The 24,218-nt window shown below is 36.9% G+C and overlaps 1 protein-coding gene across 14 annotated transcripts in view; it reads left to right on the top strand.

Annotated features, from left to right (window-relative positions):
* The window catches only part of DAB1 (DAB adaptor protein 1), a 754,595-nt gene that overhangs the window by 656,747 nt on the left and 73,630 nt on the right, over positions 1–24,218 (top strand). The window lies entirely within an intron of this gene.

Below are 24,218 nucleotides of genomic sequence, written 5' to 3'. Positions count from 1 at the left end.
GGATAGTGTGGAACAGCTTGTGAAAGAAGTATGGACACCTGGAAAAAAGCATGGTATGTTAGCAATTAAAGAGATGTTTTGCCTATGCCCCTGGGCATGAGACAAAGCTTTTTATTTGACCACACAAATCATTTTAATGTAATATTAAAATGATTTGTGTGGTCATATAAAAAGCTTTGTCTGTTTGGACAAAGTCTATAATTATCAAGGATTATAATTTATTGTTAATATTTTTATTTTTATTTCATTTCATTTTTTTTAAATCACCAAGAGAAATTGGTGATTCTAATATAAAATGTCTAATAATAAATTTGCTGTTTTCATAGGGCACAGAGGAATTGAATCTATGATTCCTGGGCAGATTTTCTTATGGATGTTATGGATTTGCTTATATTATAAAACTTTAGTTTTTAAAAGTCCCTTTGGAATATATTTAATGACTAATTAATTGGAATAGTGGTTTCCTAATATTTTGTGCTAGAAATTGGAAGACTATGAATTCTAGTTCTGCCTTAGGCACAAAGTCAGCTGGGTGACATTAAGGCCAGAGACGGCCTCTCAGCCCTAGAAAGTAGGCAGTTTCAAGGTTTTTTGAAAAACCTTGCATGGATTAATTTGTCCATGAAGTTAACAGGAATGAAGAATGATGTAATTAATTATTAACTGATAATTAAGAAAAGAACAGACACTTAGATTTTTCATGTAGCTTATACAAATGTAATATTTGATTTGTAGAATTACCAAGGAGGGGAAGAAGCAAAGTTTATTTCCAATAAAATAGTGAAGTAAAGCAATTTTTCTCTTGCTTTGCCTATAATGAATAGGGAAACCTCATGAAACTCACCAAAGATCATTTTTTTCTGAAGAGTAATTTTAAAATCCTTTTAAAACTCTGGTTGAGAGTTCTTGTTTACTTTTCATTTAAGCCCTCCTTAACTTGGTGTTCACTTGATATATGCGTAGTCCTAATATATCTGGAATATTCTGCTTTATTAGGATGTGATTTAACTTTAGATACCAGGCTATTGTATATGTCTTGGGTAGCTAAATAGAAACAATTTTAATTACATCTTTTTTCAACTATAAAAATTATGATAAAGCTTAAATACTATATATACATGAAAATAAAAAATGATATCCAACATATGTAAAAACATCAGTCAGTCAATCATAAGCCATTACATCAGCTGAGGCTGTAGGGCTTTGGAAAATATTCTGAGTTTGAAGTATGTTCCAAATAATTTTTTTTTTAAACACTGGTAAAAAAAAAATTGTCCCAAAATAGTTTCAAATATAAAAGTGTTCTTGGGTGTTTGTTGAGAACTCTTTGCAGAGGAGTCAACAAATGAAAATGTATTGATACCGTATATACTCGAGTATAAGTCGACCCGAATATAAGCCGAGGCACCTAATTTTACACAAAAAAACTGGGAAAACTTATTGACTCGAGTATAAGCCGAGGGTGGGAAATGCAGCAGCTACTGGTAAATTTCAAAAATAAAAATAATTAATTTGGGAAGCGATCTCACTATCATGAAAGGTTTAATTGATTCACTAACCCAAAAGAAGAAGATGATGATGACAGCGGGAGGCAGGAGTCACTCTCTTCCCCTCCCTCGGAGACCCCCTGAGTCAGGAGTCACTACCGCCGGCGCGGCCCCAGTCCCGCCGCCTCGGGAAGGAAAGGCAAAGCGCTTTTTGCCTTTCCCTTCCCGGCTGAGGCTGTTGGGAGTCGCTGCCGCCGAGGCGCGACTCCACACCATTTTTTTCAGAGGGAATCTGACTCGAGTATAAGCCGGGGGATTTTTCAGCACAAAAATTGGGCTGAAAAACTAGGCTTATACTCAGTATATACAGTAAGTATTCATTGATTTTACTTTTTAAGAAGTCTGCAAGATTGAAATTATGCCTCAGTTGCTTTTTTTTTAGAGTGCTTTCTTTGTAGCCAGTTTATTTACATACATACATAGTCATCACATTGTTCCCTTTTGGGTAAACAGTGTTACACAAAACAGAAAAGGAGAAAAAATAATCAAGTCAAAGATACTAAGGCATACATTTAGAACAAGAGAAGAAAATACAGTTAAATCTAGTCATTCTAAACCATTCATTCATATGCTTTTGAACTATAAGGAGCCATGGTGGTGCAGTAGTTAGAATGAGGTATTGCAAGCTAACTGCCCACTGCCAGGAATTTGATCCTGACCAGCTCAAGGTTGACACCATCTTTCATCCTTCTGAAGTTGGTAAAATTATGACCGAGACTGTTGCGAGCAATATGCTGACACTGTAAACTGCTCAGAAGTACTGTAAAGCACTGTGGAACAATATCTAAGCACTGTTGCTATATATCTAGTATATGGAGTTGACAATCAAAACAAAATAATTGGATTTCTCCCAGACATATTCCTGGTTGTTATTATTATTAACATTCTATATAGCGTAACATACACTTATCACTATCACTGATCTGTGGATTCCTAATTTCATACACACTTACAACTATGGCTATCAAGTCATATTTTCTGATATAACATTTTTTTTCTGACCCAAACCTTGTTCCAAGGAAACAAACATGAAACAGAAGTAACAGCAAAACCCTTTAATGATTCTTTACGAATTCCATTCCGTTATGGTTAAAAGGCTGTTTCAAACTAATTGTCTCTGATAAGAACGAGCCTTGCCAAGGTTGTGCAAGGCTACCAAGAACACACGATAAAGTTACTAAGAAATATTTCAAACACAAAGAGTCTCCAAACACCAACCAAGATTTTCCGAACATCCACCAGGCTTGAGTGCAAAAACTTCTTTGCTCCCTACAAAGAACTCCGGTTTCTCAGCTAGCTTTTATCTCTTAAGGGAAGGGCCATTACCTTGTAGCCTTACTCCTGAGTCGCCCATGCTGCTGCAGCTGCTCTTTCCTTCAAACAGCCCTGCACGCATGTTCACTGGGCACAGGCTCCTCGGGGCCTCTTCATCACTCCTGCCAGCCTCCACAATCTCCAAAGGCAGCTTTCCACTCCCTGGTGGTCCTGGCCCCATCCCTTCATCACACGCAGGCCCCTCATCTGAGTCCTCGCTCTCCGAGACTTCAGCCGTCCGCACCTGCTGCCGGCAAACCACAACAATTTTAGCACTTTCATAATTAAACCTACACCATCACTTCCCTGAATGCATTCATCAATATTAACACTCCTTCATTTAGTTCTACAATATCAACTGTTTTTTTAGTTTTACATGAATACCTATTGTTCTTATATACACTATTCTTACATTCCAACTCACAATTTCCCATATACCATGACTGTTACCAGTCAGCTCCCACAAATATGGACTTTTCCTACCCATCATGGCTTTAATTAATTCAAGCTTTCATATAACATTTTTTCATACAAGGAAGAAAGCATGCACTAAGTTACCACACTTCCTACATTCTCTCCTAATGATTAGGACATCTTCAATGTTGCTGGACAATGTTGTGATCAAGCACAACCAAAGTCCACCTTTAATTCAGGCAAGGTCATGCTGTTCTATGTGAGCAATGATTTCTGATCCACATATTACATAGATGACATCACATCAGATGACAAATACATTGAGTCAACTGGCAGACACTGTTGTTTATGTTTGTAAATAAGCAGGTTTACCAGTGCAAAAAGTAAGTACTATGCAGGGATATTGATGTTGAAGTGAATGTTGCACTGTTGTTTGTTTGCTAGACTCAGTTCGATGACTGTTGGCTATTGGAGACAGATCTGCAACAAATAGTGAACTTAATACAGCTCTGTAATGCTTTGGGTTTGAATTGGAAGTGGTGCTTTGGAACAAGCAGAAGCACCTGTTTGTGGCTCATTACAGCAGAATATTCATGACTCTTTAAAGTGGAAGCTTCCTACTGCAGCTGTGTGAGCCTGGAAACAGATGTGGTTTTAATGAGTCACAGACAGATGTGATATTCATGCTCCCATGCATTCTAAACAATCTTTTCCAAATTAAATTTGAAACAGTAAGTAGCTCTAATACTTGTAACCATGTTTATACTGCTGACTAATGGAATTATTAAAATGTGTACAGTTTTAAAAGTAATCTTTTGGTACACTTTTCATACAGTTAACATCAAATAATGTCTTCGTTCCTTGTGAAAGAGCACTCAAATCATTTCACGTTCTCTTCCATCAGGACATGAATAATGTTTTCCAAAATAATCTTGCAAATGGGGTAGAACAAAGCATTTCTATCCTTCACCTGCTCCCTATACTAGCAGTGATTCAACATGATTACTTTATGGTGATTATTTACATTTTGGTAACTTCTCATTTGGTGTAGTGGTTAAGGCACCAGGCTAGAAACTAGGAGACATGAGTGCTGGTGCTGTTATAGGCATGAAGCCAATCGGGTGGGATTCAGCCGATGCGGGCAGGTTCCGGTGAACTGGGTATTAATTTTATATCCAGTTTGGCGAACTGCTAGTTCCGAAGACCAGTTGGCCAGCCCCTCCCAGGAATCCCCACGCACCTGGTTCTGCCTCCCAGGTAAGTGCAGGGAGGCTTGCTAGGCCCAAATGGGTATACGGGTGTGGCATGCCCCCCAAACCCTGTTTTGGCTCCCAGGAGGCTCCAGGGAGGCTTCCTAGGCCCTAACACAAATTGACTTTTTTTTAGTAGTGTTATGATCCTTCTTAAAGAGATTTGCTTGATGCCTACATTATTTTTATTTCTAAAATAAAAACATTAATTTATTAGCCATTTTAAGAACTATTTAGATATTACAGGTTTATATTTTGTTGTGATTTAATGGTATATATTTAATGGTATATATTGCCTTTCTTCTAAGAGTCCTAATTTTATTTTATTTGTCACACTCTTGTCTATGGAGGTAGTTATATCACTGCCTAGAGAAGAGTCTTTATTCAGTATAAAATTGTGTTGGATAAATAATTTATCTTTCAATGTGCAAGGTTGTGAAACTACTTTAATTTTTACTTGGTATTACACTTATCATTATTGATATGACCTTGTTCTTCTTAGAGTGATGTCAAAAAATGTAGATTTGGATCTGTTAAACTAGTGATGCAGATCATAATGGCAAAGTCAAAACTGTGATATAAAATTTATACTTTTGTTTATGATTACATCTATTTTTTTCTTCCAATTTTCTGATAGGCAATAGGTTTTTAAGAAAGGACATTTTGACAATTGTGTTTGCTATAGTGATTGCCATAGGAAATATCTACCAATTTAATATTTTTATTTTTTTTCTACATATTTTACTAATATGTTGGAAGGTAAGTTGGGAATCAAATTGGATAAAAATTATATAGAATTATTCTGAGGGATGGACACAGATAGGCATGTATATACAAGAAAAAATAAATAATTTATTTTAAAGATGTATTGAGGAAATGAGTTTTTCTTTGGTAGGATTTGTAGTATTTTTGTTACTTATTTTTATGGAAAATTAGAAGCAAATTTTCTAGCAAAAAAAGGTCCTGAAAGCAAGTGACAAAAAAGATCTATCAAACACTGTTCAAAGTTAACATTTAAATGATGCGTAAGCTTGAAGCTATATAACAACTTGCTCTCTAATTCAGCGGCCTCCAATCTTTTAGACATCAAGGATCAGTTCCATGGAGGGTGGTTTTTCCGTGGACCTGGAACCTGGTTTCACATCCGCCTGGATCCTGCACATGCATGGTTGGGGCTTCACTCACTTGCACAGCCTGGTTTCTGGGGCCTTCAGATTGGCGCTAGTCTGTGGCCTAGGGATTAAGGACCCCCTGCTTCAGTGTAATTCTATTGGAAAATGGGGGGAATGGGAGTAACTTGTATTTTCATGGTTGTCAAAGTAAAAGTATTATTGCTAATTGTGTCCAGTACAAGTAGAAATCATGCCTAGTGGAAGTAGAAAAAGAATTTCTCCCCCCCCCAATCTTTCTCCTAATATTTTTCTAATATATTTACAGACGTCAGCATTATTTTAATAGCATGAGGGCTGCCTTTTAGTTACTTGTTTATCTGAAGTGTCTGTGCCTGATGTGATTTTATTTAACATGAAAATTTTACTATGTTATTTTACATGAAACGAGTCATGGAGCCTCAGATAAAAAGCTATACAGAAATAAATGTCCTTCTTTTCTTTTTAACTCCCAGAATTTTACAGAGTAGGATGCAAAAAGCTCAAAGGGGGAAAAAAGATGTTTTCAAGGACAGAGACTCCATATTGTAGGTGATTAATTTTAGCTTTTATTTGTCTGATGGCAGGCTTGCTGCAATCACCTGATTTTTTTCCCCCTTCCTTTCTGGAATTTTCTATACAGGAGGCCCTGGCTATTTGAGTGAGCTTAATTTAGAGGTATGCTAGGCCAGAAACGCATTGATTATGTACCATCTAGTTGGTGTTGTCTCTTACTGACCACATTTTCTATAATGGAGGCTCATAAGAATCCCTTATTAATTTTATGGGAATTATCTGGGCTATCTGCTAAAAGAATAGTGGTGAGGCAATGTGTAGTGGAACATCAAGGAACTATGTTCTCATCTGCAGAAAAGAAGGTGCTGAGATAAGCACTCTTAGCATTTGAACTCAGTCATTCATCAGAGATAAATGGTAGAACCCAAGAGTGTGCAGAATTGTTGGACAGCATAGATCATTCTCATTTTTCTTGATTTACTTGGTTGAAGATGAAGAGCAGGAAAGATAAATCAAGAGAAATATATAGAACATACAATTAGCGTTGGAGGGGACCTAGAGGTCTTCCAATCCAACCCCATGCTCAAGGCAGGAGCCTTATACCTTCACAATCAAATGGTTGTCCAGTCTATTTTTTTTAAATCTCCAGTGATGAAGCATTCACAATTCTGGAGATAAGCTATTCCATTAATTAATTGTTCTTGCTCTCAGAAAATTCCTCCTTACTTCTAGGTTCTCTCTTTAACAAGATTCCACCCATTATTTTTTGTTCTGCCCTCTGTTAGAATGAGTCAATTCACTCTTTTCTGTGACAGCCCCACAACAGTACTGGAAAACAGTTATCATGTTCTCCCTTCTCTTCACTAGGCGTCAACTGTTCATCATATGATTTAACCTCCAGACCTGTGATGACCCAGAGTGTATCAGAAATATAACAAAAACCAAAACGTAAATAAAGGTCCTTTAATGCCTTCAACTTGGCTTCACTATTTAATTGTTCACAGTTGAAGATTAAACTATTTTCAAAATAACATTCCAAACAAAAGAAACACCGTTCAAATTCAAAGAGCCGATAACGAAGCAAAAACCAAAAACAAACTGCACTGAATAAAGTTCCACAACAGACCAGGATAAATAATTACAAACTTCAGGAAGATAACCAGGTACAGTCCGTTGGAAGAATGCCAACCAAGATAAACACACATCTAGGAATAAAACAAATAAAGCACCCAGGTCCAGACTCTTATCCAGTTGTCACAGCTGCAGCCCGTGAAGAAGATCAAGGCCCTCTCCTCTCAAGTAGACCACATCTCTCCCTTATCCTCTCCTCCCTGCGTGCCCTAGGATGGATAGGGGATGGGCCTGGGTCCTCCTCTGACTGCTCAGCTGGCCTCTGCCCTTCCCCAGCCTCCACCACCACCTCTGGAGCCACACTTCCACTCCCTGTTGGCTGTTCCTCCTCTCCCTCAGAGTCCGTCTCCACCAGGGGCATGACAAGACAAGACCCTTTATATACAGTAAGAATGTGAAACACCAAAAGAATGTGCTTGTTCTTCTGATCATGAAGTACACACTTTCCTCTCATGTCTCAACCTGCTGCCTGGGTGGGAAACTTTTGGCAGAACATAGCAAGCCCATTGTGAACAAATTAGCAGCACGTTCTTCATCTTCTCTATAGCAATGTACTGTAAACACTGATACTTGAATACTGAAATTATAAAATGAACTATATAATATTTGAATTAAGTCATAGGTCTGATTAAGAGGAAATATTTGTACAATGCAGCCTGTACAAAAATTGTAAACTTGGAGAGAACAAAGGCTATGTTGCCACCTGAAATAAATAACGAACAGGAAGCAAGCACTATTCTTTCCTAGCCATGAAATAATAATTGCTTGTGTTTAACTATCAGGTGAGAACAGCTCAGCCATTTGTTTTCCAGCAAGAAGAAAAGAACGAGAAAAAGAAAGATATATTGTAAGTGAAGAATCTCAAAGGAATTTTGTCCATTTTGAACTAGGTTGATATACTGTGTATTTAACTACTGTATGATTGTGATTTTGTGGTTCAGATTGGAGCAGGAAGAGTGAAACTTAATGCCAAACCTAATTTACATGAAAACAAGAAAGAGTCAAGCTTGGCTTTTGTTTTTAGGTTCTGCTCTTGAAGTCCTTGGAACCTTATGTTGCGGGATTGCTGCCTCAGCACAGGTTTCTCAGTGCACCATCTTGGTTTAATTGAAATAAAGTGATATTATAATTCAATGTGACAAGCTCCTTGGGGCAGTAGAAATGACCACCTCTGGATAATATTGAAATTATTTTTTAAAAGGCACTTGCAGACTGTTCTTTCACATAAACTCTTTGAGGTGTTTTCCTTCCTTCCTTCCTTCCTTTCTTCCTTCCTTCCTTCCTCCCTCCCTCCCTTCCTTCCTGTCTTTCTTATGAAATACATCAATTTTCAATTTTAATTTGATTTCAATTGAAACTGAACTTAATAAAATAAATATAGCATCAGCCTACTATAGTTTTATGTAATAGGTAAAAACAACTATAATGACTTGAGGGGGTGTTTCTTTTTCTCCATAATCATGCTACCAGTATTAGTTTTCTTAAACAAAAAGAAGAAGAAGAAATAGACCAAAAAATCCCCCCAAATCATTAAGTTATTGAGACTATGGCTAAAAATCATAAGAGCTTCTATCAGTTCAGCAGGATAGTATTGCTAAATTTTATAGCAAATCTCCAATCTCTTTTCAACAACAAAGCAAAGTCCCTTGTGACAAGCAACATTCTAATACCTCCTTCTTCCATATCAGTTCATTCATTTTGGGAAGGTTCAAGAGGCTCTTGCAACTCCATCAGCTCAGAGGGTAAAATGCACATTTCTCTTTTGTTACTACTGACATGCTTTCAAACCCCCACTTTCATGCTTCCCTGATCTTTAGTCTAGATAACCCTGATGCTATGCAACAAATATACTTCTTACTCCTTTTAGTTTCTTTTATTTGTATTTCCAGACATGATATTCTTCCGATTAAAATCGGAATTCCGATTTTTTTGGGAATCGCCCCCTTTCCCCCCTTCTTCTCCTCCTTCCCCTCCCCTCGGAGGCCCCGAGTCAGGAGTTGCTGGCGCGGCTCTGCGTGGCTCCAGTCCACGTTGCCTCAGGAAGGAAAGGCAAAAGGAAGAGCCGCGGCGGCGCTTGCAACGGCAGCAGCGGCTCCTGGTTTTGCCTTTCCTTCCTGAGGCAACGCGGACTGGAGCCGCGGAGCCGCGCCGGGTAGCAACTCCTGACAGCCCCAGCCGGATACCTGAGCGGAGCCGGGCGCGCGGGTAGTGCGGCGGAGCCGGGCCGGGCGGGCGGGCGGGTGCGAGCGGAGCCGGGCGGTGCGAGCGGAGCGCGGGGCGGTGCGAGCGGAGCCCGCAGGCGGTGCGAGCGGAGGCCACTGAGCGGCAGGAAAAGGGAGCTGGGCAGCGATTTCTTGGCGTGCGGTGGGGGGGTTTCTTTTGGCCGGCCCCGATTTTTTTTTCAGAGGGGAATATCATGCCTGTATTTCAGAGCTGTGCAACATTGGCTTCTGAAGTTTCATTCCAGCGGTAGTAAAATATTACTACTGGTTCTGTGGGCGTGGTTTGGTGGGCGTGGCTTAGTGGGCACAGCAGAGGAAGGATACTGTAAAATCTCCATTCTCTCCTCACTCCTGGGGGAAGGTTACTGCAAAATCCCCTCCCCTCCCCACCCCACTCACCTGCTTTCCAGCTCCGTTCTCCTGTGCAGGGCAACAAAAGAAGACCCAGCCGATCACCTCGGACTCAGGAGGCAGAGAATAGAGGTTGTATTTGCTGGCTCTCCAAACTACTCAAAATTTCTGCTACCGGAAATGCCAAAACCAAGGATTTGCATTCCTTATCTCAGAAGTTTGATCTTGAACCAAAAGTAAATGGGCCTTGTTCCTTAAATATCAATAGGGAACTTACAAGTGAAAAAATAATGCTTCATTAGAATTCTGGCATTTCGATATCATTTAGAGATGTAAAGACAACCCAATCCAGTTTAGGAGAAGCAATCCATTATCTGCTCTTTATGAGAATCAGCTCATCAATATCAGCCCATATGAGGAACTGGGATAACTACATTGGGTATTTTAATATCCACAAGATTTAAGATGGTAATTTTACACAAATGTACATAAAAGTTCCCACGAACTCTTAGAAGAGTGACAAAAGGGATGGTGATGGGTTGTTATTTTTCTACCCCCAACAGGCGAGGAACGCTTTAGAAATAATCTAACCTAGCACTTTGGTTTTAAGTTACAAAGATTGTATGTATTTCAATTCTAAGTAATCACAATATTTATTTAAATTTTTCAATTTCCATAGTTGCCCAACTCAGCCAAGTGACTCTGGAAAGCTTACAGTTCTAAATCTATAAAACCATTAAGACAATTAACAATCTCTTTTCCATTGGTAACTAAGCTATTTGGAGAATATTCTGAGAGTTAGGTTTAGGATTAGGGTTACACTCTCTTTTGCCTCTGACATTTGTCTTCCAGAAGTGAAAATTTTTTCTTGCTTTTTGTGAGCATAACTGTCATGCTCCTAGTGGAGACTGATTCTGAGGGAGAGGAGGAACAGCCGACAGGGAGTGGAAGTGTGGCTCCAGAGGTTGTGGAGGAGGCTGGGGAAGGGCAGAGGCCAGCTGAACAGTCAGAGGAGGACTCAGGCCCATCCCCTATCCATCCTAGGCATACAGGAAGGAAAGCATAAGGGAGAGATGCGGTCTACTTGAGAGGAGAGTGCCCTGATCCTCTTCATGGGCTGCAGCTGTGACAACTGAATAAGAGTCTGGACATGCGTACGGGCGAGCGCTGGAAACAAAGCATGGAAATATCTCTTGTTTATGGTTCCTCTCTGAGTTTGGCGTCCTTCCCAGTATGTGTTCTGTTATCTGTGGACATCCTCCAGCCCTTATCTTTGTGTTGCTTTTTTTTTTTCCTTCTTGTAACTGTTTGTGTGGGAGTTTTTTGTCTTCTGTCAAGGATATTCAGAGCTTGGAAGCAAAGTGAAGAATTAAAAGGGGCTTCACCTGTTTTCTGTGACTATGTTTGTTTTGTACCCCACCCTAGGTCATCACAATAACTGAATGAATACTGCTAGATCACACAGATTCATTGTGGCCCATTAGTTTCCAGTCACATAGTACATCAGAGCATCAGAGTTAGATGGGACCTTGGAGGTCTTCTAGTCCAATCACAAGCAGGAGACCTTATACCATTTCAGACAAATAGCTGTTCAGTTCTTCTTAAAAGGCTCCAGTGATGGAGCACTTTACCAGTTTTTGAAAATATAATCATTTCCCAAGAAATGAGTGAGATAACTCATTGAGGTGCTTTTCACAAGTGCTTTTTCAAAAGGCAACTGGACTTTCTTTGTTTTTTCTTGAAGATGTTTTGCTTCTCATCCAAGAAGCTTCATCAGTTATGGCAGGAATCAACAAATGCTTCAAATAAGAAGCAAAAGAACTTCAAGGAAAAACAAAGCCCAGCTGCATTTTGAAACAGCATTTTTGAGACAACCATGATCTGGATGACTGAGAATCTCCATAAACATTTAGCCATAACTGAGGTCAGCCAGGTAACATATAGCAATTCTGATGCTTTCCCAGTTTAAGCAATTCACCCACTGTTATCTTGTTCTTTCCTCAAATCTTTTTTTTCTTTCTATATGTTGACATAAACAATTTGTCCTCTTTTTATGTTTATAAGATATGCATCCCTGTGATCTAGGGAAGTTCTGTGCCTTAAAATCATAAGCTATTATTTTCCTTGGAATGAAAGCACCAAGTAACTTAATTTTCACTTTAACTGCAGCATCATATCCTCTATATGCTGCTTTAAGATGGGTCGAATCTTAGGGTGGGTCGAATCTCTCTATTTCAAATAGGTTACTCCTTATTTATTCATTATTCTTCCCTATGGTCAATATTGAACATTGTAACAATACGTAATTTAGACAACAGTCAGGGTTTGTGAAGTAAACATTCCAAGAAAAATGTATCCAGAAACGCCAATAAATTACCCCCTAATACCGTGCAACATTTTTCTGACTTTTTAAGAGTCACCTGTATAATAAGTTTAGTAAGGGAATAAATTTATAACAATAGCTCATATTTGGCTTCAAGTTCTTGTTTCTCTCAGAATCAGAGTACTTAAGGATTTTGCCAATGCATACATCCATTTAATCACGTTCTGCTATGCATTAATCCTGCAGGAAGCAGGAATGATTTGGCTTTCTTAATGTACTTTGTGCCATGAAAGTGCTAGGATGCATCTCCTCAAGGAAAAGAAGCAATTCCTTTTTCTTTGATGAGGTACTTTGCATCATCTTTCTGTTTGTGTCAACTGCCATTTGCAATATGCTGGTAACAAGCTGTGGTGGAATTAAGGCTAGCTTCACTTTTATAATTCAGGATGCCATTTTGCATAATGAAGCTGCTTTAAGATGAGCCTTCACCAAAGTGAAACATCCCACGGAAAATCAGCACAATTTTATCATGGATAAGGCACATTGCAATGATGATGTAGTAATATATTTACTTATAATGTATGCCTTCCAACTATGTGGAATCTGTGTCCTGAAAACAGGTTCAGCAGACTTATTTATCTACTCTAGAACAATATAAATATGGCATCTATATTTCATTCAGTTCTCAGTAAACTGATGGATCTTGAAGAGAATTTTTTTTCTAGGGTGCAGTCTATTCTGGAACAATAAGAAGCAGAATGGGGGAATATTTTAAAGCTGACTTGTTTATGGCCAGTTGCCTGGATGCCTATCATGAACAAGAAATGCTACACAAGAGTGGCCAGAGAAAGCTTTGAAGTTACACTGACAGATGTTAGGTAGGGGGTGGGACACGTTTGCTGGCTAGTAAAATGTATAGAATCCTGGTCCTTATTTTTTAATATACGTTTTAAATGAAGTGTCCTTGAGTTTAAGAGAATTCATTCCTTGAGGCTATTTTCCCCTCATATTTTGTAATGGCTGTTACAACAAAACAGAACAGATGAGAGTGTTTTTTTCCCCCCTGAAACTGAGACAGATGCTGTGGATGTGCCATTAGGAAAAGATGAACGACATCTGGCAAGGCATCCTTTCTGCTTGTATGTTTATGTACAACATAATATATTAAAACATTGGCTGTTTCTCTGTTTATTTGAATTGGATATTCTATGATTAGAAGTGCTCTCTCCGTCTTGCTCTCTCGGTCTTAATAAGAGAGGATTCTGAGATAAAAGTTTTGAGGAGCATTTTTGAAAGAATATTATTTTACTTTATGTCAGTAATGTCTCACAAGTAGCAGTGAGTAAATACTTTCAAGTATATCGACATGAATGAAGGTGAATGTATGTGTGCCAGGTATAATGTTGCAGGATTCAATGTGGGTCAGTCCCTGGAACCAGAGCTTTTGTCTTCCGAGCTTTCAGACTTGTGCTTGAGCCCATTTTCAGTGTGTGCCTGGAGCTATTCGGTGTGGTATTTATATGGTACCTGGTTGTGTGTGGTTTCATACCTGTTGATTGGGATGTTGATGGCCAGCTATTAAGTCATTGGCTTGTTTTTCCTTGTGCTGCCAATCCCTCATCTCCTAAGTTCTTGATAAGCTGGTGGTAAATCAGCACTCCTCTTGACTGACAAGGGGCCTGTTTCCTGGCTGTTTCCCGGCTGATTGACAAGGCTTCAATCATTTTCCTGGCTGTTTGTACCTGCTTGCCCAACAATTTTAGTAGCTGCAAAATTGAATGTATGTCCTCGTTCATTATATTGTGAGGCTACCAAAGAGTTTGGATCTCTTTGTCTGGACCGCTTGCTTGTGTTCTTTCAATCTAGTGGTTAGCTTCCTCCCCATCTGTCCTACATAGTCATAGGAGCAAGGGGAACTGGTAGATTACATTGGAAGTATCTCCCACCTCCAAGCAATCTTTGCAACATGTTAAACCAAGCTTTTAAATTTGAACAATGGAATAAGTATGCAGAAAATGAGTTACTTTCCCTTTCATGTTCAACACAGCTATACCTTTTGCAAGTATAGATTTAATATTTTAATTAGTTTCATTTATTGAAATATATTTTAATTTTATTTATTTGTATGACCATAGCTCTGAATAAAACAATGTGTTTTGTTTGAAAAAAGGATATCTAAACTTAGTGATAATTTCTATGGATAGGTTTGGACAAATCTATAAGCATCCATTTACTTTGTGAAAATTTATAAACTATCCTAATGTCCACACAATGTTTATGTAATGATAGACAATATCAAGTCAGCATGAATATATTTATCTTGTTGCCATGAATTTTAATTGTCCATAAAGTGGAAGGTAGTAAAGCTTCCAATTGGTACAAAGAACTGCATCATTTGTTTTTTTGTTTATAACATTTGTACAGCCTCCCAACTGAACCAAAGTGACTCTGGTTGGCTTACAAAAATTTGGCAGAGTTCTTGAAGCAGTGTGGAAAAAATGAACATCGTATCTTTGACACTTTGCTCTGAAGATTTCAGTAACCAGTATCAGCCTCAATGGAAGCATATTTATTTGGTCCTGATAACAAGTTGATCTGTAAAAAAAAGTTCATATATTTCATTTTCTCTATCCTTGGGAAGGTATTATAAAATAGATGACAACTGTTTTGATTTCATATAGGGAAGGCAGAAGTTTGAAGAAGTAAGGCACAAAAAATAGCTGTATTAAAACATACCAAAAAGTAAAAATAATTAGTCCAGTATTCTCTTTCTGTGTTTTTGAAAAATATAATCCATGTATTACATTTTTTAAAAAATTCCAGATAGTTTCTTTATATATAGGTCTTTATCGAAGGAAATTGATAGTCTGTGGACAGAGTACATAAGAAACTTTTAGACGTGCTCTGATAAAGCCTTTTCCTTCAAAAGAGCATATCTTTTTAAAAAATTCTTCTTGCTGAAGAATGGCTTTCTAAACACTTCAAAACTTGTCCACAAATATTTCTAAAACTTATGGCTACCCTTTTATTGTGTTTCTTATCCAGAAGTGCTGTTATAAAAGGGATAGAATCCTCATAATATTGTTTGTCATCAGGTTATTTTTATGATGCAAAAAGGAGAAACAGCAGCTGATAATATGGGTCTTTCCTAAAAGGAGCTCTTGATTTAAAAAGAGAAATGGAAGAAGACTGCTTCCCAGCTGCCACTCCACTTGTTATAATCTTATGCATTGCTAACCCATCTACGAAGCTAATGATATACTATAATTTGTGGCAGGCAAGGCTCCCATAACCACACACTCTTCTCTGCCATGGTATAGTTAGTTAGCAATGCAAAAAAAAAAAAAAAGAAGCCATTGGTAAATGTAAGGCTTTATTACTGTCAAAGGCATTAAAAGTGCTGTATAAGCTATTTAAGTAACTATGAAAGCCATAGGGCATCTGTTTCTCAGATTCCCATCATTGCAGTTTTTAACAATACATTGCATGACGTGACATTGAAATGGATAGACTATGCCTGTAGATATGCCTAAGGTCTAGTTTGACATTATATTTTATTTTGTAACCTAGATTTTTCTAAAGCAGCATTGGGGTCCCTCTAGCTAATATACAGATTTATGTGCAATTCTCGGTGACTTAAGATCTTGGATGTTCTTAAATCTTGTACAACAGGCTTATTCGTGTATTATTTAAAATGTTTGCCCTTTAGTTTTCAATTCTAGCATATCTCACAAGTATGTAAAAAAAAAACATAGTATGTTGTTACAAAGTAAAGCTGCAGATAAACAAAAGCAGCAATAACGAGCAATAGAGAGATGGTTTTATGCCCAGCAAAGCTTTTGATTTTGAATATCTTCTTGAAACAAAGTGCATCATAAATTCCTTTTGAAACCACATTTTATGGTGGCTTTCATATTTATGAGGAGAGAATTTAAAAAAAAGTCAGCAATGCCAGTTGTATTCTTCATTGCAAGTCATTATTCACTTATTTTTTGCAATGCAGTGGAAGTTTTATGTGCAGTGGAAGTTTCATATGCTCTGAAAGGGCCTCAGGTTGGCTTTAATGAACCTTTGAGAGAGGTGCCTCTTCAGTGCTCCAGACAACAAGTTTATGTGTCACTCATGCTTATGAGTTGCACAACTTACTTATAGAAAATGGCAAAAAGAAAAAGAAAGAAAGAAAAACCTATTGGGAATGCTGGATTGATTTAACAATCATGTGGTTTGCTTAACTACTAATTTTCTTAATAGTTGTCACAAAAATAGTCATAAAATCAAGTCCTATTAGGTTGTGATCTTCTTAATGGCTGGAGTGACCTACAACGAACATTCAGGTTCGATTGTGGTCTTAAGTCAAGGTCTATCTGTTTATCACATTTGCATGGGCTCATTTCTGAGCTGGTAAATTGCCTCTAAAACACACAAAATGAAATTATGGAAATTTGACATTATGCAGTGCATGGTGTATATGTTGTTACCACGGTGCCTTTAAATTTGGAATAAAGATATAATATTTGTCATAATCATTAATCATATTTATAATACAATGTCATAAGGGACATATCAACAAAGTTGTGAAGTGACTTTGAACTGTCGTACATTTATACAAGAATGGAGAATATCTTGATTAACTTGTAAAACACTTTAGCTGCTGTACTTAAATGCCATATTCTTTGTTATATTAAAATGTTTTGCTTCAAAATACAGGAGAAGAGTTAGCAAACAGACTGAATGCTGTGTGTATAGGCGATTAGCTCATGCATGAAGCCGTCTGAATGTACGCTGTGGATATAAGATAAGGAAGCGTATAATCAAGGGAACTTGGGTTCCAGCCATTTGGAGGAAAAATTATAATTTTTACAGGTTTTCCTTCTTTAATCTTTCTTCTTTCAGAATTACAGAAAAAACGAATGCTTGAGAAGATTGGAGTGAGAGAAACTTGTATAAAGTTTATTAGATGGCAGAGAAGGCTGTAGCTGAGATCCTGTGGGACACTGAGACTTAGGGAACGAAATTTATATCATTAAATGTTCTGCAAAGCTTAGTGTACCTTCCAGAAATGTGTGGAATTGTTTAGAAATTATAAATAAGTCTTCAGGTAATCAACAAACAATGCTGAAAAATTCACCAAAAGTCCAGTAAAGGGAAAAGGAGATATACATGTACTAGATGTGTGATCTTGGTCAAAGAAAGGGGAAGGAAACTTTTATGAGTTTGGTTTGGAACCTTTTCGCAGGTTCCTGCCTATGCTTGGCAGAATTTGCAAGTACATGAGACTCGATCAAACTGAAATGTAGGCAAGTTGTTTGTCCAGGTTAGGATGATATATGTTAATTAAGAACATTTTCACCTTGGGGATAAATTTGGGTTCAGAGTGTTTTCTGTTAATCTTGTTGATCTTGCATATATTTGGAGGGGAACTATTGTGGGGATGTCTGTAGAGATTCTCAGTCATGGTTGTCCTAAAGATGTTTTTTTTTTCAGGAGGCAACTGGACTTTCTTGTTTTTTCTTTTGAAGACATTTAGCTTCTCATCCAAGAAGCTACTTCCGCTTTGATAGGATAGTGGGGAATGGAAGGATTTATATTCCTTGCAGACAGCTGGTAATTTGCATCCTTTTAGAGGGTCGTTGAAGCACTTGGAAGTTTATCTGTGTCCTCAGGGTGTCCTTCCATTCCCCACTATCCTGTCAGAGCTGAAGAAGCTTCTTGGACGAGAAGCAAAATGTCTTCAAAAGAAAAAACAAGTCCAGTTGTCTCCTGAAAAAACACCTTTGGGACTATTGTGGGGATGACATTGTGAAACTGACATAAGTATGTGTACCACATTTATATGCTTGGTCCACACATAATAAGAATTGACTAAGGTTCAAAATATGCCTTGCCTCAAGAAGTCATTCCTGAATCTAGCAAATCAGCTTAGAAATATTACTAAACACTGCTAAACAAATAATATCGAGGAATTATAAGGAAACATAAAAAATGATAGGATGTGAATTATTCATATTAAGTCTGTGCATTTTGAATAGCGTGCTCTTGAAATAGTTTTTAGGATATGAAGATTTATGAATCTTATTATTATACCTTTGAACATCCATTCAGAACTAGAATAAGGAACATTTGGTTTTATTTTGTAATGCTAGATAATGTATTAGAACTCGGATAAGTGGCTTTTCTCACAGAATTCAATTACTCCTCATTGGCAAAGCTCATGAGAAGCAATAGACACATTTTTGTGTCTTTTGAACAATACTATGTAATGTTTAGGCAGTATTAGTTATATATAACAAAATCAGCATGATTGCAGGGAAAATACGGGATCACTCTATGTGAACTAGTGAGGGTTGCAACATGTGCTCACATATTTAAAAATAGGAATGTTAATAACAGAAGCTTCAGAACATCATAGACCCCAGAAAGCAAATACATGGATCACAGAGTTTTCATTCACAGAAAAATGACCAGACTCAATTACCATATTTTGGATGCATTATAAGAAGACCTAGTTCCGAGTAGTGTGGTGGCCTAGAGGTGGAGCTCTCGCCTCACAGTCAGGAGGCTGTGAGTTTAATCCTAGGTGGAGGCAGATATTTCTCTCTCCGGGCAGGGTGAGAATATATCTGCTGAATATAACTCCGCATAGGCTATGGGAAGGGCATCCGGCCAGTAAACACTCAGCTCCATTCAGTTGTCCAGACTTCACCCCGCAAGGGATTATGGGGTCATTAAAAGAAGATGATGATAAGAAGACCAAGTTTCCTTGAGTTTGTGCTAGAAAAGCTGAAAAGAAAAAGAAGAGGACAACTAGAAAAAAAGTGTATGGACTCCATTACAGTGGTGATGGATGCAACAATGGAAGACCTGAAGGACCAGTTTGGGGATGGATTATACTGGAGATTTTATTATTGCTTAAAGTTGAGGCTGACTTAATGGCAAACAATAATCACCAAAAGCTAAACGTTATGGTGCTGTGTAAATATTCCCTTACTATTTCTGTTTGCTTTAAGAATTTTGTTCTTAAAGGTGGGTAAATTGAAAATAAACTAAAAGTTTCATTCAGACTTCTGGAATAGTACTTTTTTAGCCTTTTAAAATGGAAGAAAAAATATGATAGCATTTAAAAATTCTGTGGACACTAAGCATTCCTAAATTCTTGTTTCTAATTTGAAGCTGAGCCTGAATGCTTAATTTTAAATTAAGCACAACCAAACATTGTGTAATCAGAATGTATTTTTCCTGAAATTAAATTATTTCAGAAATCATAAACCCTTTAGAATTGAATAGAAAAAGTAATACACTAAAAAGGCTATTTCTATGTCCTGATCTTATTATAATTGTGTTTCATTACTTTAATCCATTTCACAAATCTAAAAATAGCTCACAGATTTCTTTACATGTACATAGATTGAAAACGTGAACCACTAGTAGCTGATTTCAGTCAAAGTGTATTTTTGTTGCTTGCTGGTGTTTGTTAGTTTTCTAGAAGAATAGTAGCAAGCAGGTAATTATGAAATATAATATTGTTCATGAATGTGCTCTGAATAATATGAATTTTCTGTTTTGCCTGAATTAAATGGTGTTCCTAATTAGTTAAAGTTCTCCTTGGACAATTGATATATTCTACATTGAATTTAGAACCGTCTCATGACAAATTGTTGCCTAAAACAGAAGAAAGTTCTAAACCAATATAAAGTACTTTATTCTATACCTAGTGTGATGGGCCACAACATTCTTAATAGAGTCTAAGAATTTCTTGACAGCCATTTACTTAAATTCTCTATAAATACTGACAGGATAGTAGCTGTAAGCATGTTTTTCCCCCTTCTGTTCAATTGAGTCTGATTCTTTACTGCTTCTTAATAGCCTGGTACAAGTTACAAGGTAGTGCTTTTGCATCAGCCATTGGAAATATAATGATTTTCCAGGACTTAATGAGGTTTCCTGAATAAATAAAAATGTTTCTATTTGCTGTCCCTGCATTACAGATATTTTACCATTGCAGAATAATCTTTTATGTCCAATTCCACAAATAAAGAATGTGATCATAGTTTAATTTCTGTGCAAATACTGCTTGGCAATCAATAAGGTAATGACAAAAAATTGATTTAATACAACCCTGAGATAAAGAAAGGGAGACCTAATTTTACAATTAGAAGGAAAGCTTACAGCTGGAATGTAAAAGAAAATCTAATAAATCAATATAATTATATTATGTAAATAAGCGAATATAATTAATACCCTAGAGAATATGTAGCTCTCATGAAGAATGCTTACCCCTTCCAACAAAATTAATTTACTCTTCTAAATTTATTGGCAGATACGTCATAATATATGATCAATAGGATATAAGTAAGCTTTTATGAATAATGGGACTATTTGTTTGCTTAGGATATGGATAATTACTAAAAACTTTGGAAACCTAGAAGCACCAGTTCAAGTCTTTAGTAATATACTCATTCAAGGAGTCTGACAACAGTGTATTTGTTCCATTATGTTCCATGATTGTGAAAATGTCTAAATAATTACAGTTTTTCAATTGTTTATGTGGCATTCATCCAAAATATTGTCAGTTGTCCTTTTTGCAAAGCTCCTAATCAGTAAGCTAGGGCATCACCATATTTTATACAGTTACTGTCACTGTTTATCTTTCAAGTTTACTTTGTACCGGAATAAAATAACTAATGTCTGTTTTTCTTGTTTATATCTTATAAAGAAATAGTGCTGTAGGATAGAGAGTAGGTGCACTAGATTTGTACTCATTCTTCTGTAGAGTTTTAGAATTTCAGGATTACAGTGCTTATATAGATTCTTATTTGCTTATTTTTCAAAGTATTCTGTCTTGCTTAAAACCTATTTCTGGGAGTGTTTTATGTTTAATATTTCTTGAAAAAGGATAAAAAATGAATCTGACAGCCTAATGTACAGTAGGAAACCAATATATCCAAACCTCTGGCTAAACCAACATTCATACGGACTGAATCTGTACGGAATCCATATTCCTCATAGCTAGGAAAACAGAATGGGGATGCTGTTTTGAGTGCCTGCTGAATTCAGTATGCTGGAAAGCGCTTATTTGTTTAAACGATTTTATAGCTGCTGATCTCATGACAATTTAGACAACATGGATTATCTGCTTAACTTTGGGTCAATATTATAGATATTTCCCTAATTTGGCTGGAGTTTGGATGTTATGCAGTGTCTCCCCACCTCCTTCTTTCTCCTGCTTATATCTCTTACTCATTCTTTAATCCAACAAAATAACTGACAGAAGGTGATTCCTGTGCAAAAACTATATAAATTATACATAATATTTAAATTATATATTTATTGTAATAGCCAGTATCTATTTTAGTGAGGATTAGACTTCTATATTTATAAGAACCATCAATTAAATTGCATGTTTTAATATTGTAATCTAGTTTGGGAACACTGCTGCATTATAATGTCTTTAGAAAATCATTATAGAAATAGAAAAATAAAACTCCACCAGGACTAGCACCCAATTCTTTACAATTGAGCAATCCACTTTGAGTAACCCAAAGTAACTGTAGAGTAGCTGTTAAGTGGAGTGTTTTCCCATTAACTTCAATTTGATAGAAATGTCATTTGTCCCTGCTCCTTATATCACCCCTAGATAGGAACATTGTTTGCTTTACGGAGATAAATCATGAGATGTTTTGTCAAAGCTGAACCAAAACAAGGCATCAGTTTGAGGTTTTATATAAGATTGATGATTACATTCATTTTAAAAAGAAATTGCACAGTAAAACTGAGATCTCTGGTTAATTCTGAAGTTGACTCCAAGCAAGGCAAACCTGCCGTTGATGTATTGTCTCTCTCTCTCTCTCTCTCTTAATTGCTTCAGTGTTTAGTATAGGTGAGAAAGCACCACCCCAATACAGCAAATCTGATTTACAGCTACCATGATTTTTCATAGTATTCATAGATTTCAGGGATCTTGGAGTTAACTCCCAACAAGTCACATCCTAATAATCACCAGCCTGGATTATGAAAATATGTTATAAGAGGGGATATCAACCTGAAGCTGCAGTTGATTTAAAATACAATGGCTGCTTATTAGCTGTCACATGTAACACCTGTGCTGTGGACCCTGCCTTACTTTCTAAAGTCAAACAACTATTTTTAACATAAAAAGGCCAGCGTGATTTGGGCCTTAAGTATTTCCAGGATCCTTTTCTCCAACTTGGATCAACCAAATCAATTGTTCTAGGGGAAGCTGTTGTTAGTTCTCTACTTTCACAAAGTGATAGGAGCTAAGGCATGAAAACAGTGCTTTTCTGTGACGGTGTTTACTCTACTGAGCAACTGTCTCTCAAGATCAGCCATTGTGCTCACTTGTATTGTTGATGGTTTTGCTTTTAACCTTGGTTTGGATTGGCCTTTAACTCAATGTTGACTTATGGCAACTGCCTGGACTAATCCCTGTAGTTTTCTTGGCAGGATTTGGGAAATGGTTGGCAATTGTCTTTTTTCTATGCCTGAGAATGAGGAAGTGACCCAAGGCCAGTGCCTAATGTGGAACTAGAATTCATGGTCCCGCAGTTTTTAGTCTGGTGCCTTAACCACTACACCAGACCAGCTCTCCTATTTATACTTACCATGCATGATTTATATGGAGATAGTACTCAACCTTAAACCTGTTTGTTTAGTGGCTCTTTGAAGTTACAGCAGCCCTGAAAAGAAGTGACTTACAACCAGTCCTAACACATGTGACCATCACAGCATCCACATAGTCATGCGATCAAAATTCAGGCCCCTGGCAACTGTAATGTATTTACAATGGCTGCAGCATCTCTGGGTCATATCTGACCTTCACATCCAGCTTCTAACAAAGAAAGTCAACAGGATAAGCTGTATTCATTTAACAACCATGTGATTCACTTAACAGCTGCAACAATTCACTTAACCATGGCAAAAAAAGGCAATTGGATTTGACTTACTTAACAACTGCCTTGCTTAGCAACATAAATTCTGGTCCCAATTGTTGTCAATATATAACAGGGGCCTTCAACCTTGACAACTTTAAGACTTGTGGACTTCAACTCCCAGAATTCCTCCTCCGGTCATGTTAGCTCAGGAATTTGGGAGTTGAAGTCCACAAGACTTAAACTTGCCAAGTTTGAAGGCCCTTGTATATTTGTTCACCATTGAGTGTCTTACTCACAGATTACAAATCAAATAAATTCTGCAGTACATTCAAATCTTCATAATATGTGGTTCATATATTTTATGATAACATAAATTGACAAGTATAAATGTCAAGAAAATTCATCTTTGAAATAAATGTCAGTCTAGAATATTATTTTAATCTCTGCTAAGCTTAAATTCATTTTTCTGTGCTAATTAAAAAGATAAATTAAAATTCAGTAGAAACGATATTTCTCTTTGTTTCTCTATATTGCTACTGCCATTGATTGACATGAGATTTTCTTAATCACTATAATTTATAATAGGTTATAATAACTTAATGAAAAGATTTTGCAAATTTAGTTACCATGATCAGTCTCTGTGTGCCTGCATTCTGTTTGAATTTTATGAAATGTTTTCAGGTTTAAATTAAATATGTGAAATCTGCACTGGCTGTTAAATAAAAAAATTTTTTATACAAGATAGATGGTATGCACACACAAAAATGTTAAGTTGTCATCTCTGAACATTAGTGAAATGCTAATTAAATGATACAAATTAAGCAAAAAACAAAACAAAATCAAAGCCTTGTTAATAAAAAAAAAATTGTGCAAGAGGGTTCCTATCTTTGTTACCTAACATGATTGTGCTTGTGTAGCAATTCTTAGCAGTGGACATTGCCTAAACTGGACTGTCAGATCAATAGAGAACAAGATATCCAAAAGAGAATCAGTCAATAAGCCAAAAAAAAGTATATATAGAAACAAGACATTGGGAGAAGAATATAGCTACAGTGAGAGTCATGTAATTTATTTATTTATTATAACAACTTTTATACCATCCAGTCCAAGAAT

This window comes from Notechis scutatus, chromosome 3 (genome assembly GCF_049901735.1).
Source record: "Notechis scutatus isolate UNSWTSFEM ecotype Mainland chromosome 3, rNotScu1.2, whole genome shotgun sequence".
NCBI classification, from domain to species: Eukaryota; Metazoa; Chordata; class Lepidosauria; order Squamata; family Elapidae; genus Notechis; species Notechis scutatus.
The sequence above is the reverse complement of the archived record's forward strand: the minus strand, read 5'-3'. Positions and strand labels throughout refer to the sequence as shown.